General features: G+C 40.3%; 1 protein-coding gene across 3 annotated transcripts in view; it reads left to right on the top strand.

Annotated features, from left to right (window-relative positions):
- KLHL29 (kelch like family member 29) overlaps positions 1-15,521 on the top strand; it is a 382,418-nt gene that overhangs the window by 68,953 nt on the left and 297,944 nt on the right. The window lies entirely within an intron of this gene.

Below are 15,521 nucleotides of genomic sequence, written 5' to 3'. Positions count from 1 at the left end.
AACCTCCATTTCTTCTGGTGTAGCCTGAATCAGTTTTTGCTGTATGCAGCACCTCGTGCAAAAGTGCAGGGGGGAAGACTCAGAAATGAGAGAAGTAAGTTGAGAGCTGTTACTGTGATGCAGTTATTTTAATAACAGTGGATCTCTCGGCCCAGCAGACTGATTGCTTTTCAGAGCGTTTCTTACGAGGAGAAAGGGTCAGGAGGGTATGTAAACTCCAAGCGAGACCTCAAGTGACCACACACATTGAGGTGCCTGAATAGAATGATTGGGTTTTGCTTTTCATTTTGCTACTTTTACATGGGTTAAAGCAAAGATTTAGGTTTGTTCCATTTCATTCTTCTGAGGAGAAAGAGCAAGTAAAATGAAATAGAAAAAGTTAGTCACAGAAGTCTGGGGTCATATTGTTTCTTTGAATTTGTGGTAAGCTTCGAGATGCATCAGAGAAACCAAGGGATAACCTTGCTTGTATTTGGTTTGGTATTCCTAGACTGATTTAGCTTGGGAAAGACCTCGGGACGTCACCTAGTCCAGCCTCAAGCTTGAAGCAGGGGCGACTTCAGAGTTAGAGCAGGTTGTGGCCGTGCGCAGGCGAGGTTTAAATATCTTCGTGGATGGAGACTCCATAGCCTCTCTGGGTGGACCACTGCAGTGCTTAAGCACTCCCTGTGAAAACTGTTTTTCCTTACATCTAGTTGGAGTTTCCCATGTTGCAACTCATGCCTGTTGCCCCTTCTCATTTTGCTGCCTACCCCGGAGAGGAGTCCAGCTCGTCACACGCTCCAGACCTCTAACCATCCATTACATCATTCAAGGTTGCAGTTCGATGTTTTTAAAGAGCTTAGATCAATGTTCATTAAGCACCTGTACTTAAGGCCATCAAATCCTTTGTGTTTGAGTCCTTTCAACAGCGTCTGCATTGGTGAATTCTTTCTAATGTGGATATAATATTACTGGTAGATCAGGGAGTAGGATGGAGTGAGACATAAACGATGTTAACACTAGCACCTCCATAGGCGCTGGTGCAAAACTACCTGTGTTGCTTTCTCTCTATGGATAATGCGTGTCAGGTAAGCTGGGATTTAGTCCCAGAGCTTGGAGTTGCACATGGAGGCTGTTCTTAACACTGCCCCAGCCTTCTTTGTAGTACCTGTGCCTCAGCTCCCATGCCATTAAACTGGAGATTATATACTCTTATTCACCAGAGTGCTGTGAGACCTATGGTAACCGTTAAATGCTTTTAGTTCCTTGGGAGAAAACGGCTATAAAAAAGGCAAAATATGTATGTTTATAGTGTAAAATACATGCTTACAGTTGTACAGCGATATGTTAACTCCATACTCTTACTAGGTTGCTTTTAAACCGGGGAAGTATACTTTCTAATGTTTTGTGTTACTGTACAAATTAGATGCTTTTATCCAAATTACTTGTTGGAAATCGAAGGAGATGCACACAAAGGTTGCTAGGATGCCCTTATTTTTCACATTCAAGGCTTGGAAGTAGAAATAAAGCTTAGGAACATCTGATTCTTTAAAAAATTAAGTCCTTTCACGGAAGCAGTTAAATATTTTTTGTCAACTCTAATAATAATGAGTTTTCGGTGCTGGGATGAGCGATAATTGCAAATGGCAAAAAGTCTTCTGAACATTGTTACCCAGATTGCAGATTTTATTAATCGTAGAAGAAATTATTCACCTAGAAAGGCTATTTTGTAAGTGCTCATTTACATGGAGACTTGCTGCCTAATTCATTTTGTTTAAAAAAAAAAACAAAACGTAAAAATAACAACTTTGTCCTCTCCTTCAAAGCCCTTGATTATTCTGACCTTCCCATCCGGTTTGCTGTAATGTCATATATGCTCCTACCTGTCAATGGGACCGGTCTCATTTTTGCTCCATCTCTCTCACGAACATAGCTTCTCGTTCTTGGGTTTATTCCATCAGCTGATACTACTCTGTATCTCTCCATTGCATGCCTTTCTTCCACAATTAAGCAGATTGTCTGTCTCCTATGAATGACTTCTTAGGTAGAGGTGCTGTTTGGCCTTTTACTTTACGTGTTTCTGACCTAATGAGGTATTGGGAATTGCAGATGTACATTAAATTTTCATCTTTTTTTCTCTCATTTCTTTTATATTGTTTTGAACACGAGTCCTGATTAAGTAAAGAAACTGAGCACATTCTTCACTGTAGGAATACAGTTAATCAACGAGACTGCCCCATGTGCTCAAAACAGGGTACATACTTAAGTACCTCTTTAATTGGGGCTTTGGCAAATAAACTGTTGAGGGTATGGGTACAGGCTTTGCATGTGTCTGCTAAAGAATTCATACAGAGAGCATTGCTACGGCATGAATATTCAACAACCGCATGTCCGTTATTCTTTAAGCTGAAATATTAATACAGGCAGTGATTCTACACCTAATCCTGAAGAGATCAGATGTGTGTGAGTAAGCCTACTGACAACATCCTGCGCGCATCCAGGTCTTTTTGCAGGATCATGCCCTTCTGGACAATGCTGAATACCAATTTATTTCAGTAATGCAGTTGGATCTACAGCTGCTACTGCTAAAACGATGATGGGCTACCGAGCTGAAGGCAGGAAGGATGGGCTCCGCTCCTCACTGTGCCACCGGGTCACTGTTTCAGCCCAGAGAATGACATGAACACCGAGGCGGGGATAAAGCTGCTGCTCATCTCCACAAAAGTAATTTCAGGCACGTGGACAGAGAAGTACTTTACTATAATGCCCATTGTGACAAAGCTCTCTCTGAACTTTGTGGGTACCAAATTGAGACCCTTCAGCTGGTGTTGTCGTCACGCCACCGTTTTCAGCGTCAGCTTGCAGGCAAGTCGGTGGCAAAACAGCTTCAGAAGTGCAGGATTCCTGAACTCGGCTATGCTCTGGACTATGACTTTCAAATATATATTTCAAAATTGGTCCTGGAGGCTTACTTTTTCTAAACCGATATTTAAAGCATACCTCACCAATTCTGGTCTCAACGTTATTTGTTTAAACTATAATGTATTTCAACACAAAATTATAGAGGCTAAAGTGAATACGGGTATGCCACTGGAGCAGATTTTTCTATTTCATGTATATTTGAAAGCTGAGAAAGCTTCTGCTGAAGTCAGACGCCGCAAGCTTGTCAAATTGTTCACGAAAGGAAAGATCACTCTTGGATGGAATTAATTTGCAGTATCTCATTTGCCATCTTGAGTTTTGTCATGAATTTCCCCTACTAGGCAGTCTGAAATGCCAAGTGAAAAAGCGTTTCAGTGAGAGATAATATAATATATTAAGAAAATGTTATTGATCACAGTATGCTTTTACTGGAAGATGACTTTTTCTGACCGGAACACAAGGGACTTTGCCTTGTTATGATAGGAAAATATATTGTAATATGCAAACTGGATTATTGTTAAGGTCGTAGCATCTGCATTTTTACATTCCATTTCCCCTGGAAGCGAACTTCTCCACAACTGGCACTGTCAGCCAGGCTGTGATAAGACCAATTTTGGTTTTAAACTTTGAAAGAGATTACAAAAAGTCTTTGTTTCATGAAGGAGGGAAACGATTGCTATCTTCCACATCAGCAAAGGTCAGATCGTGCAATTCGACAGGCATTACTATAAGCACGGTGTTACGATGGTGGACTCTATTGCGGTTCTCATTTGTGTGTTGTTAGTTTTGTTTTGTTGTTTTTAATGGTGCTTGGTCTCACATTTTCTCATCATACATACCTTTATACGCATGCATTATAGATGGAAAATTTTGTGCATTTTGGGTTAGAATGGCCTGCGCACATGAGGACTAAGGCACTTAACTTTAATGTAGGAAGGTTATCCAAGTGGAAGAGTCTATGTTGCTCTCAGAAAGCTTATTTGAGTATATGAGCATCATTATTCTACAAAGTGCAAGGACATAAATTTGTGATGGAATGCCCAGTACATGCAACTTCGGAACAAAGACGTTTTTAAACATGTTTGATTTAAAGAGATCTCCTGCTGCATAAGCAATGGCAACTTTCTGCTTGCAGGAGACTGCTTTTCGTGGAAAGGCTCCAAGTTTGTCCTTAAGAATAAGCATGTCATTAATATGATAAAGGTATTTCAACCTGTACCTAATGAAACTCTCCCAAAATACATTCTAGAAAACTGAAATCTTCCCTAGCTCTGTTGTTTGTATGATTTAAATAATAGCGTTAGGAGCCATGTTAACTTAGACTGAAAATATAGACTCATTTTGAATAAGCCAGCAAGGGCTGCACTGCAAATCCAAGAAAATGATATTTTCTGTGTTTGTTTTTCTTTTGTCCCGCTCCACTTCCAACACATTCCTCCAGTGGTTTTCTCTGTCTTTGTTGCAATAAATCTCCACTTCAGTGAATCCGAAGATATAAACCTGACTGTAAAAATTCATGTCTGGTACAGTAGTGAGTTACTAACCCACTCAAGGTTTCCACATTGCAGAATGTTTTCTTCACTTCAGCAGACCATTTCCTACACAGACAAAACAGCTAAAATTGTTGCCAATTGTCATTTTCTCCTCAAATTGAATTGTTACTTCTTTGCTGCTTTGTCTAATTTAAGGAAAGTTGTTGGTGGTTTTTGCTTTTAGATATTAAAAAAGTAAATCGGAGAACAGATCTAAATTGCGTGAAAGACCTGTTTCCCTTGCTGCTTTGCAGGCTATTCCTCTAGCACGTTGATAGCCACCTGCAGGAGAGAGACCACTTTTGTTCCTAAAGTGAGAAGTCAACATTACAAATTAAAAGTTTTAGATTCCGACTTTTAAAGAAGTCAAAATAATTTCCAAGTGCATAGGGTTTTTTTTTTTCTCTTCAACTGCAAGAATTTGTTACACTGCATGTTTATTGCGCTAAATAAAATGCAAGTGTAGCAAAGGTTATGCAGGAATATTGCTAGACTTCCTGCAAGAAGTCTTCCATCTTCTCTACTTCTCAGAATGTTAAAAAAAAATAAGAAAAAGCAACAAACAAAAAACATCAACCCAAACCCTTAGCCCTTAGTTGATTTAAACTGGATTACTCCAAAAACACAATTACTCTATCGCGAATTTCAGTGCTTCGTAGAGACCTGGAGATTCTAGAGAGCTGGAGGTTAAACTGAAAGGGAATAGTAGTTAGCTGTTGTTAGTATTATTATATAGGAAATTTCAGCTTAAGGATCCTTCTTCGTTGCTTTCGGAGAAGGAGGGTCCCTACCATCGCTGTGTTCCAGAATCCCCGTGAGATCATCGTTTAAGGTGACTTGGCTTGTAGGATCTGGATGTCTGTTTAGATGTCTACCATGGGCGAGTTGCTCTTCTAAAGATACGTTATGTCACTGCCTATTTTCCTACCACTTGGCAGGAAAAAGATGCTCAGCCTTTATAATTGTCTGAGCCTTCCCTCCATGTGCCAGAGCTTGCCCTACTCACAGAGCATCTCTTGGGCAGGAGGGAGCATTCAAACGATGAACAGAGGTAGGTCGGGCTGGTAGCACGTCCCCTTCTCTTGTCTAAGACTAGGTAGAGTTGCAATGCACGTCGTTTCAAAACGACTCCGTCGACACAGCTGTTCGGCATTTCCTCTCAACCTTTTGTGACTAGCTCTCCAGACTGCTGTTTAAAATACCACTTGAATCAGCTGAATCTGGCTAGCCCTGTGGATGAACTTTAGTACTTAGTTTGATGTGAGTGAAAAGATGAATTATTTAAGCGTAAATCCATTTAGTTTTCATGTTCCTATCCTCATGAACCAAAAGACTGGGGGAAGGGGAGAGAGAGAAGAAACCCCATGGGAGAACAGATTGTGCTGCTTAAATCATAGCTAAGTTGTTTTATTTGTTTTTGAAATAGTGTTTGGTGGGTTCTGTAAACATGGGGAAGGTATCTTTCGCTCTTAACTGAGTGTGAAAATTCGAAGATAAGCAGAAAAGAAGACAGTCTATAAAATCCTCTTGTATGCGTGTAGAAGTTTGGTGTAATGCCATGAAAAATATCTCTTAATTTATATGTTTAACTGTATTGCGGTAAAGAACGGGACGTCACCTTACGAATATGTGGACAAAAACATTTACCCTAAGCAATTACGATGACCAGAAGATCTAGTCCTTCAAGAATGCAAAAGGCCTTCTGATGTTCTTGTAAAGTTTGTAGGACTTTTTAAAAAAGCCTTTTGCACAGATCAGATAAATTGAAAAATGCCGAATACCTCATCTCTGATTGCAGTAAAGTTGCAGTAGGAGGATCAGGGCAAGATGAGAATCTCCCATTGCTTAGTCATAAGCCTACTCACGTGCTGCTTTGCATCCCCGTGAAAGGCAAATCTGCGCAGCCTGGATTTGAATAATGGCGTTGCCGTTAATGTCTAGCATAAAAAGATGATTGGTTGTGTGCTTGATTTAGGGGAAGCCAGAACTGGTGAAGTATACTGTGCACCAGGGGATATTTATGCTGCTAATGTTTAAAACACAACCGAATGTGCTATGTGCTGTAGACATTTCAAATGGCAAAAACAAAGGTGTGCATCGCAGTAAATCCAGTTACTCCAATGTTGGAATGGCCTTAGATCCGTATATAACTGTGCAGGCTCCTCAACATGCAGAGCAAGTCTGGCAAGCCGCTATTTAGTTACTGCCTGTTACAGGATTATCAGCTTTGAATCAAAGAAAATAATTTCAAATGTGTTAAGATTTAGGGTATTTTGTTTCTCCATCAGTTTGTAATGCCAGAATTGTTTTTTTTCCAATTTATGTGCAAATAGGCTTCCAAAATCTGTTGCTGTGAACTGAGATTTTGTCAGATTTTTTTCATCATCAAATTACTCCTATTTTGCTAATAACTGTCAAATTGCACCTCCACTCAGCATTTTCTTGATTTATCTTGCCCGCAGTAGCTAACAGTGACTCTCTGAGGTGTATCACTTGGCTGCTCTGCAAACAGGGTGCTCTTAAGATATTCAGCTGTGCATTTAGGTTTTTTGAAATGTTATGGCAATTAGATTTGATTTTTAGGAGAATAATTCATTGTTGATTCAAACTGGATGAATTTTTCACAAGGGTAGAGGGCTTTTTCTCATATGTTTGTAAGCTGAGCAGACATACTGCATTCATCATTCTGCAGTATCTATCTAAAACATTAGCTCCGTGTTTTTAGAGTGTGGTTATTTTACAAATAAAATACTAGCTGGATTTTTCTGCTAAATAATATCTTCTTCTCTTGCATTTGCACAAATCTATCCTTTTCCACATTTCGCCAGCAAAATACTTTACAGGAGTGAGGCACAGGAGCCCCCTCAGATTGGGGCTGGTTAGTACCTCCCCTCATCTAATGATGTTAATGGTAATTCCTTCTGGCTGGTTCCTTTCTGAGGCAGAACCACGTTATTAATTAAAGGGTAGTTGATGAGTTTGAGATGAATTTTGTCCAGTACAGAAGGCTTTCCTCTATTCCCTAAAATACCATTTCTAATCCAAGCTCTACATTCAGAGCCATTTATTTCTCTCAACCTACTATTTGGGGAAAACAACAACAACAAAAAAACCTACTTGGTTGCTAAGCCTTTCAAAGCAAAGCACAGATTAGTCACACTTAACTCACTAAATAACTTTTGTATCATTTTGGGAGAAAATGTTTAATATTAAGAAAACATAGATGAATACCCATCTCAGTGTGCTGCGTAGGCCAGAACCAGCAAGATCGATGCATCCAAATTACAGCCACTTTTATCTAGTGTGAATGAGATGCTACTTACGTTTTCAGGTAAAAGAAATCAACAACTATTAATTTGGCAGAATTATTTATTTCTTACTGATGATATTTTTGGTGTATCTAATCAGAGCACTCATGAATAGAAATGAAACAATTTAAATAGAGGCACTGTACATTGTATGATCTTGTTTTCTCAAACTGTTCCATAATGCAGTGAATAAATTTATCTGTTCTTCTGAAAAGACTTCTGCAGAAATCATACACAGTGCTTTCACCTCTATTATTTAATACGACTGTTTTATAACTCTTGGAAGATGGTGATTTCTGCTTCTGCTACAAGCGTCTGGAGAAAGTGTTCATTTTGAGGAACAAAAGGAAAGCGAAATCTTACAGATTCTAAAAATCCAGGCAGAGGCACCAGGAGCACTTGACTGAAGGTGCTACAAAACGATGAAACGGTCTTATTCCAAACCATTCCCTAACCCCTTGAATAACAATGCCCAGATTAATTTACAGGAGGTAAATTAATACATGAAAAGAGATGGGATTGAGTCAACATTTGGGCTTCTTGCAGGCACAGGAGGAAATATAGGATAAATCATGCCATAGCACTTGAATCAGTCCCCCCATCTTACTCTGAATCCTTAGGGAAAATTTAGGGTGGTCACTGTAGGAGAGAGGCAGCTTTTGGGTGGTATCATCACTGAACAATCACTGACCATCCATCAGGTCAAGGGGAATTGTCATGCTGTGCCAGGGTCTTTGTTCTCTGTGAGATGTTCTCCTGCCACGCTGCGGACGCCGCTGCCCACGTCTCCATCCTCGCTGACGGAGACCTCCCTGGCATAACCAAAGCAAGCCGGGGAATCCGACGGCCTAGTGTCATCTCATTCATCCTACCACAAAGGAAATGATGGCGTCACCTGATTCTTGCTGTCACAAAGGATGCAGACACTAGATGCCACCATGATTCATGTGAAATGACCTTTTCAAAGCTGTGACTCCACCTGTGCACACTGTATTAGGCAGGCGTTAACTAGAATCGCTTTCCCTAACTGTTTTCATAGTTTTTGTTAGGTTACAGTAGTTAATTCCTAGGTGCCATAATGCAAATGCTTACTTCTTTTCACTACAACTCTCTTAGGAGCCTTCAATGACATACATTTTATTTTTGCAGTCTTCGTAAGTCTCTAATCCTTGGGAATCGGTTGTGGACAGTGCAAGTGAAACTGGCTGCTGTTTTTATGTTCTACCTTTTTTCCTTTTTTCTTTTTTTTCCTCCTTTTTTTTTTTGGACTTGTGGAATTTTAATCCCAAAATGAATTTCAGCCTTAAATGCTCTTAAAAACCTTACTGGCAGCCATCACTTCCTAATCTTTTACATTTCTTGTGATTAGCAGTGCTTTCTAATCCTAACACCAGACCCAACACCAACTGTTAACTGTACTTCTTGTTTTACTGCTAAATCTAATCCTTCCAGGAGTCTGAGACCAGCATTATACTTATCACTCTGAAATTGCCAACTCTAACATGTTGTGGCAGTTCTTAAGTTGTTTTTTTCACTTTCTCTTTTCTTGTCATAGATTGATAAGTGCAGCGATTAGTATAAGGTTATTTTTTATATGATGATTTCTGGAAAAAGATGAAAATAATAGGTGCTTTTTCTCCTTCTCTTTCCCTCTCCCCCTCTCTTTCTCTCTTTCTTTTTTTTTTCTTCGTCCAGGAGAAGTAATTTGCTTTCTACCTGAGTTTATGATTAGTAGCGAGATGTGTAGGTGGAATGTGTTTTCTTGGCTTTTTCTTCCCTTTCCCTCCCCCCACACCTATTAATCCATCTGTTAGTAAGCTAATGCTATTAGATGATGCAGACTCCATTGGGCGTACAAAGAAAGATAAGACAATGATCAAATCCTTGCAGTGTCCCCCCAAAAATCTTACTTCTCTACCAAAAGCACTGTGTGTGTTTGCCTGTAAAGCCGCAGTAGATTTTGTATCCCGTCACTTAGCAAAGCAAGGGTAAAGAAATTGCTGTTATATATTTACTATTTTTATTTTTTTTCCACCTGGAAATTTGTGTGGGTGTGTACATCCTCTGCAGGAACTGCTCTGAATTTGCATTTGGAAAGGCAGAAAGGGAACACTGAACAATTGCAAACTTATTTCTCTTTTGTTGTTGCTGCTTGATTCCCCTTCCCTCCCTCCCCCCCCCCCAAGAAGGACAGGGAAGACTTTGGCCAGAAGTGTACAGTCCCCCCAAATGACCCTGTTTACCTAAAATTGTTTTTAAGGTGCATGAAAAGAATGTCAAAGAGGAGTTAGGCACGGAATAAGAAATAGCACTTCTATGTAATCACAGCAGATAATAGCTACTGTGTCTTCTGCTACTCTTGTCTTTCCACGTTCTATTTTTCCCAGCTGTGATTTTCTTCCCCCAACCAAAAAAAAAAAAAAAGCCATATTTGTTGCTCACAGTGCAAGCTTGGGAAAATCTTTCAGATTTTAAAGTAAGGTTGGAAGTGTTTGTTTTTATGCATATATATGAGGGGGTGTGTGTATATATATATATATGCTTAAAGACCTTGTGAAGAGTTCTTGTCTACAGACGTGTATCTGAAAGCTTGTCTATTTGTTCTGTCAGTTGGACTAATAAAACATAATAGTGCTCCTTGCCTTGCTTATATTCTTAGATCAGGTCAACTATAGCAAAAATGCTCTTTTCCTGTTTAAAATGGGGGAAAAAATGCAAAGCTTTATGTAGTTAAAATGGTCAAAATTTAACAATGTCATTGGCCTTCTGACCTTATTAAATGTGTAGGTACTTCAACACAAACCCCCTTTAACTCATTACTAGCAAGATGGGCTGTTGGGTGGCTGGAGCAGGAAACTGCACTTTCATCTCCACTGTGACCCAGCTGCTCCCTGGGCCACTTCTCATAGCTCCTTCCTCCCTTCCCATAACCTATTTCTCTAATTTTTTCCTGTTTGTCAGAGTTCAGCCAAGGTCCCTGACGAGCTGGTACAAGCTTGTAAAATGTTTTCGCAAACGTGAGCTGTGATAATTCAGACACAGCTTTCCAAAGCGGGAAGAAGGGGCCATAAAATTGGATGAAATGAGACTGCTGCACTTTTTTAGTTATTTCCCTGCTGGATCTGTCCTCCAGATAACTTTAAAACTCTTGGGGAGAGGGGGAAAAAAAAAAAACCTGTAGAGACTGTGAGACTCAAAATTAGCCTTTGCCGTGAGCATCCCGTGGAGGAAGGCTGCACGCTTGTTGGGCTCTCCGCGGAGGCTCGGCGGGAGACGCCGCTCCCCACTGCTCTTCTGAGCAGCAGAAGCTCACAGCTGTGCGAGCAAGGGACGAAGCGAGGGCTGATCTGGGAGCTGGCAACGCTGATCCTGGGTCTAAAGTTACATCTGGAGAAGCCGTCTGGTGGCTGCGTGTGCCGGGCGCAGAGGGGGCGCGGAAAGATGGGGCTGGAAGCGGAGCTGTTCGGGGAGGAGGCGCTGATTTGCAAGGTCCTAATGCCTTTACTGCCATCCTCAGTGGAAAACTGGCTTAAATGGGATATAATGCAAATTAGGGGAGGATTATGACTGAAAATCGATGTGGAAGTGTATCGGTTTTCTGCCTTTAAACCTTGAAAGTAGGCAGGTTTGGGGTGAAAGGGTATGATTGCAGTTATATACAACACCACCATGCAAGAGGCATGTGGCGCAGGTAAATATGCAACTGAGAAAAAAGCTGGTACCCTGGATAAAACATAAAAACCTCTGGCATGACATTTTCAACTCAGTGTCACTGTCTGTCCGGGAGACTTTTGTACTGGAGTGCTTTGGTTGTTTTAAACTGGTTGCCTCCCCTTCTCTTGCTGAATTTCCTGAAGACAGGTATTTCCCGAGCTCTGCCTGAGATCTCTGTAATGCTTCATAACCATTTCCTTTCGTTGTACCATGCAGCTGTTTCTTGCACAGCATCATACCTGCATACGGTATAGAAAATCACTCTAGATGATAAAGATAAAAAGGAAAACATATTTATCAGGCATTTCTCTACTTGAGCAAAGTGGGAGTACCTGTTCCTTTGAAGTCTTACATCTGAAAACCATGCTGAGAGTTGATTAATACAAAAGAAGTCGGATCTTCCACCACCTCTTCCTTTTAGCTCCAGCTTCGAGCTCTGACTACAGAACATGCCTAGTGGGTGGCAGATGTTCCCATTACCATGCTCCTTCTTTAGGACACCTGTTGAAAATTTTTTCGTGGTGCGTGCTGTAGAAATCACTATTCCAGTGGCTGGGAAGGAAGAAGCAATACGCAGGTTTGATTCCTAGCGATCTGCTATCTGTTAGGTGTGAGATTGCTTTATATCTGCGATGGTTGCACTCTTGGTTGTATAGACTGCCTACAAGTTTTGGTTTTATAGACAAAAGACATGCCAGTCTTGCTTTTTATGATAAGTTTCCAAGGGACAGGATTGATCAAGGCTGATATCATGAATAGTAGATGTTCACTCCCATAAAAATTGCTTGTATAAGTAAATAGCGTTCCAGAAAGTGACACTCGTAATCCCGTCATTTCCTCTGTTCATTTTAGACTTCTATTCATTCTTGTACCTCTGTAAATGTAATTTCTTCAGTAGTTTTGAAGCCTGGAAAGAGCTAACCTTCAGGCTACTCTGTACCTTAGAAACCTCTTCACGTCCCTCAAAATAGCATCAGTAGTGACCAGTGAAGCTGAAAGCGAAGCTTCTGATTAAAAACCTAATATATATGTGTGGGAAACAGGGAAAGAATCTCAAGTTCAAAAGATACTGATGTTGAAGAATAAAAAAATTTTAACACTGATACAGCCCTGAATCCTAGCCAGATAGCAATAATTTTCAGTCATTACAGACATCAGCAATTTTAAACTTAGAAATGGATTTCCTTACCAATTCTGTATGCGATTTGTTGATGACAGTTCGGGTATTTGTCTGACTGCGGGAATGAGTTGCCTGCTGAACGGCAGCATTGTAGGGCCTGCCCGCAGGACCGTGAATAGATCTGCAAGCCACGTTTTAACACTTGAAACCCAGGAACACATTGTACCGGATCGCAGTCTATTTCAAGGTCTGTCAGCTTTGAGGATTGAGCAAGCTGTCACTGTTCCTTTTTGAACATGCCCATGAAAATAAATGTAAATGATTAATTTTAATTACTCTTGGCTCCTTGCGGGTCTTTGGCTATGTGGATGGGTTTTGTTACGACCTGTCTAAGAATTGTCCGGAGTGGGAAACTCTTGAACTTCTGCAGTTTGATGGGTGCAGTCAGGGAAGAGCATTTCTGCAGGAAGCTCCCCTCCTGTCATCCATGAGCACTTCACAGTGTCGTAGCAGATACCAGAGCTGTCCGCAGTGTGTGTGTGTGCATCAGTGCAAAAAGCACTCAAAATTTATTGGGGGTCGGGGGGACAGAGCTGGAGGTGAGGAAGACTGCTGGTGACTTCTTTTGCTTGATAGTCTCTTTTTCAGTTGTCATGTTCTTCTAAACTGGAAGTGAACAGAGTATGAGCGTGTCCATCTGTGGATGGTGCTTCTAATCTAAAACGATTGTATTTCCATTTTAGCTTTAAAATGCATTCATTCGTTGTACCTTATACGACCACATCGGTGCAGTACTAATTTTAACCTCTATCAGGATTTAGGGTGTAGCTGTCCTACAAAACAATCATATTAGACTTCATTCTAGTTTAGAAAGATTTGTTTGTCTTTAAGGATGGAGTGTGTATTCGGAAATGTAAGTACCCGAGAGACAACCAGATATCTAATGGATGAGTCATTGGCCTCCAGCTCTGGGATCCATGGGTGAAATTATGTGCTTGACTTTACTCCTGGCTTTGCCACTGGCTTGCTTTTTTGCCCTTGGTCAAATCATTTGACCTCTTCTTTTATTTTTTCTATTCAAAACATTTATCTATGGAGCAGAAACTGAATTTGTTTGTTTATTCATTTTCTTTCTATATTCTTCCACAGTACTAATAGCAAAACTTTCATGACTATGTAGGATCAGAACTAAAATTGCATGAGAAAATACCTTTCAATCATTTAAAAAAAAAAAAGCATCCTAATTTAGAAACATCTGCTCATGGAAATATTTCCTCTTAACGAGTGAAATTAAATTACTCTTACTAGAGTTCATAGCATAAGAATGTGCATATCAGCAGCGCTGATTTATGTTCCGACACAGTTTTAAGAAATATTCCTATTCCAAGAGTGGCTTTCAGACAGGTTTCCTACTTCTGATTTGAGACTGAAGCTCCACAGAGAGCTGAACTTCAAGCTCTGAACTGGCTGTACTGTATAGTCCTTAAAACTGTATCATTTTATTCTACCTAGATATTTATACAGCCCCTATCAGCTTGGTATGACAGTGTCCTTACAGATGGAGGCAGGCACTACATTTCTCCAGGAAGTTTTATGATGGTGTTGGGGTTGGAGTTCAGGCTTCCTGAGCCCCAGCCCAGTGTTTGGACCATAAAATAATTCCTCCTTTATTAGCTAGGGAGTGACTAAGCTGTCCCTGTAGCACACTGTGATGGTAAATTTTCCTGCTCAGACGGACTGTGGTCATGTTCATAGAACTGAATTGATTGCCAGAAGTTTGTAGACCAGGCAGCCACTGAGCGTCTCATAACCAGCCGGCAGAAATGGTTGGAAGACGTCAACTTTTGTGATAGTTAGCATAGTGTGATTGCATTATCCTCTTCCTTTAACTATGTTTTCAGTTAAGAGATAAGATACAATGATCTCACGGGAGAACTGTCTGTCTGCCTTTATAGCTGTCTATACATGCATCCTTTTGCTGCAGTAATAATCATCTGGACCTTCTTTTAATTAAATTAGCCCAAACAATAAACCTTATGAAAACCGCATTGGGACTAATACAACTGATGCATTTTTGGGGGTAGACTTTTGTTGTACTGTGTTTGGTTTGGAGGCCAATGGGGAAGGGGGAATTGTTGGGGCTGGGGAGTGAGGAGAGATTTCTTCATACTTAGGGTTTTTTGACTAAAGACTTCAAATTGGCAATTTGAACAGGATTAGGCTTTTTAATTAACTACCTCTGTTTTTACTGTTTCTGGAAGGAAATATAGCTTGAAAAAGTGCTTTCATCTGAACAATTTTTCCTGTATTTCTCTGCCTTTGTTTTATCTTCTTTTTCTCCCTATATATGTAAAAGGAATGAATAAAATTGCTTGTTATTACCATAATTGGTCAGGACATAACTGGTCAGTGGGAAATCTTCTGTTAATCACTGACTTCTTTTTTGATCTTTAAAGTTTTTCTTAGCTCACATATTTTCTTTCTGCAGTGATACGTACAGTTTTTATTTTTTCCCCTTTGCCAGTAATTACCTGTCCATCCTAGTATTTATTACAGCACCCTTTGCTTACTGTATACCTCACATTTAAAATAAAGATCAAAGTACATGTTTACAGAATACGAGATAACACACAGAAGAAAGCATAAAAGAGGAAAAGGTCATAAGTAGAGTCAGTGTGTGAGATCCTTTTTTGCTTTTCTTTAGGCTCTCCTAGCATAACGTGACTCATTAAATCACCTGCGGTTACAAAAACAACTTTCTTTTTCTAGCATTCTTCATGGACTAAAGTTAAGTAAATAGTCTTTGGGGTGTAAAATATGTTGAAAGGTCCTTGGCAGCAGTGGCCACCGCAGAAGGGAGCATGTTCCCACGCTCGCACTGCTGGGAGCCAGCTGGGTGACAAAGCTGGGGCAAGGGAGAGCCCAAGCCTCTTCCACCGCCAG

Source organism: Struthio camelus, chromosome 3 (genome assembly GCF_040807025.1).
Source record: "Struthio camelus isolate bStrCam1 chromosome 3, bStrCam1.hap1, whole genome shotgun sequence".
Lineage (NCBI taxonomy): Eukaryota > Metazoa > Chordata > Aves > Struthioniformes > Struthionidae > Struthio > Struthio camelus.
This window is presented reverse-complemented; position numbering and strand designations above follow the sequence as displayed.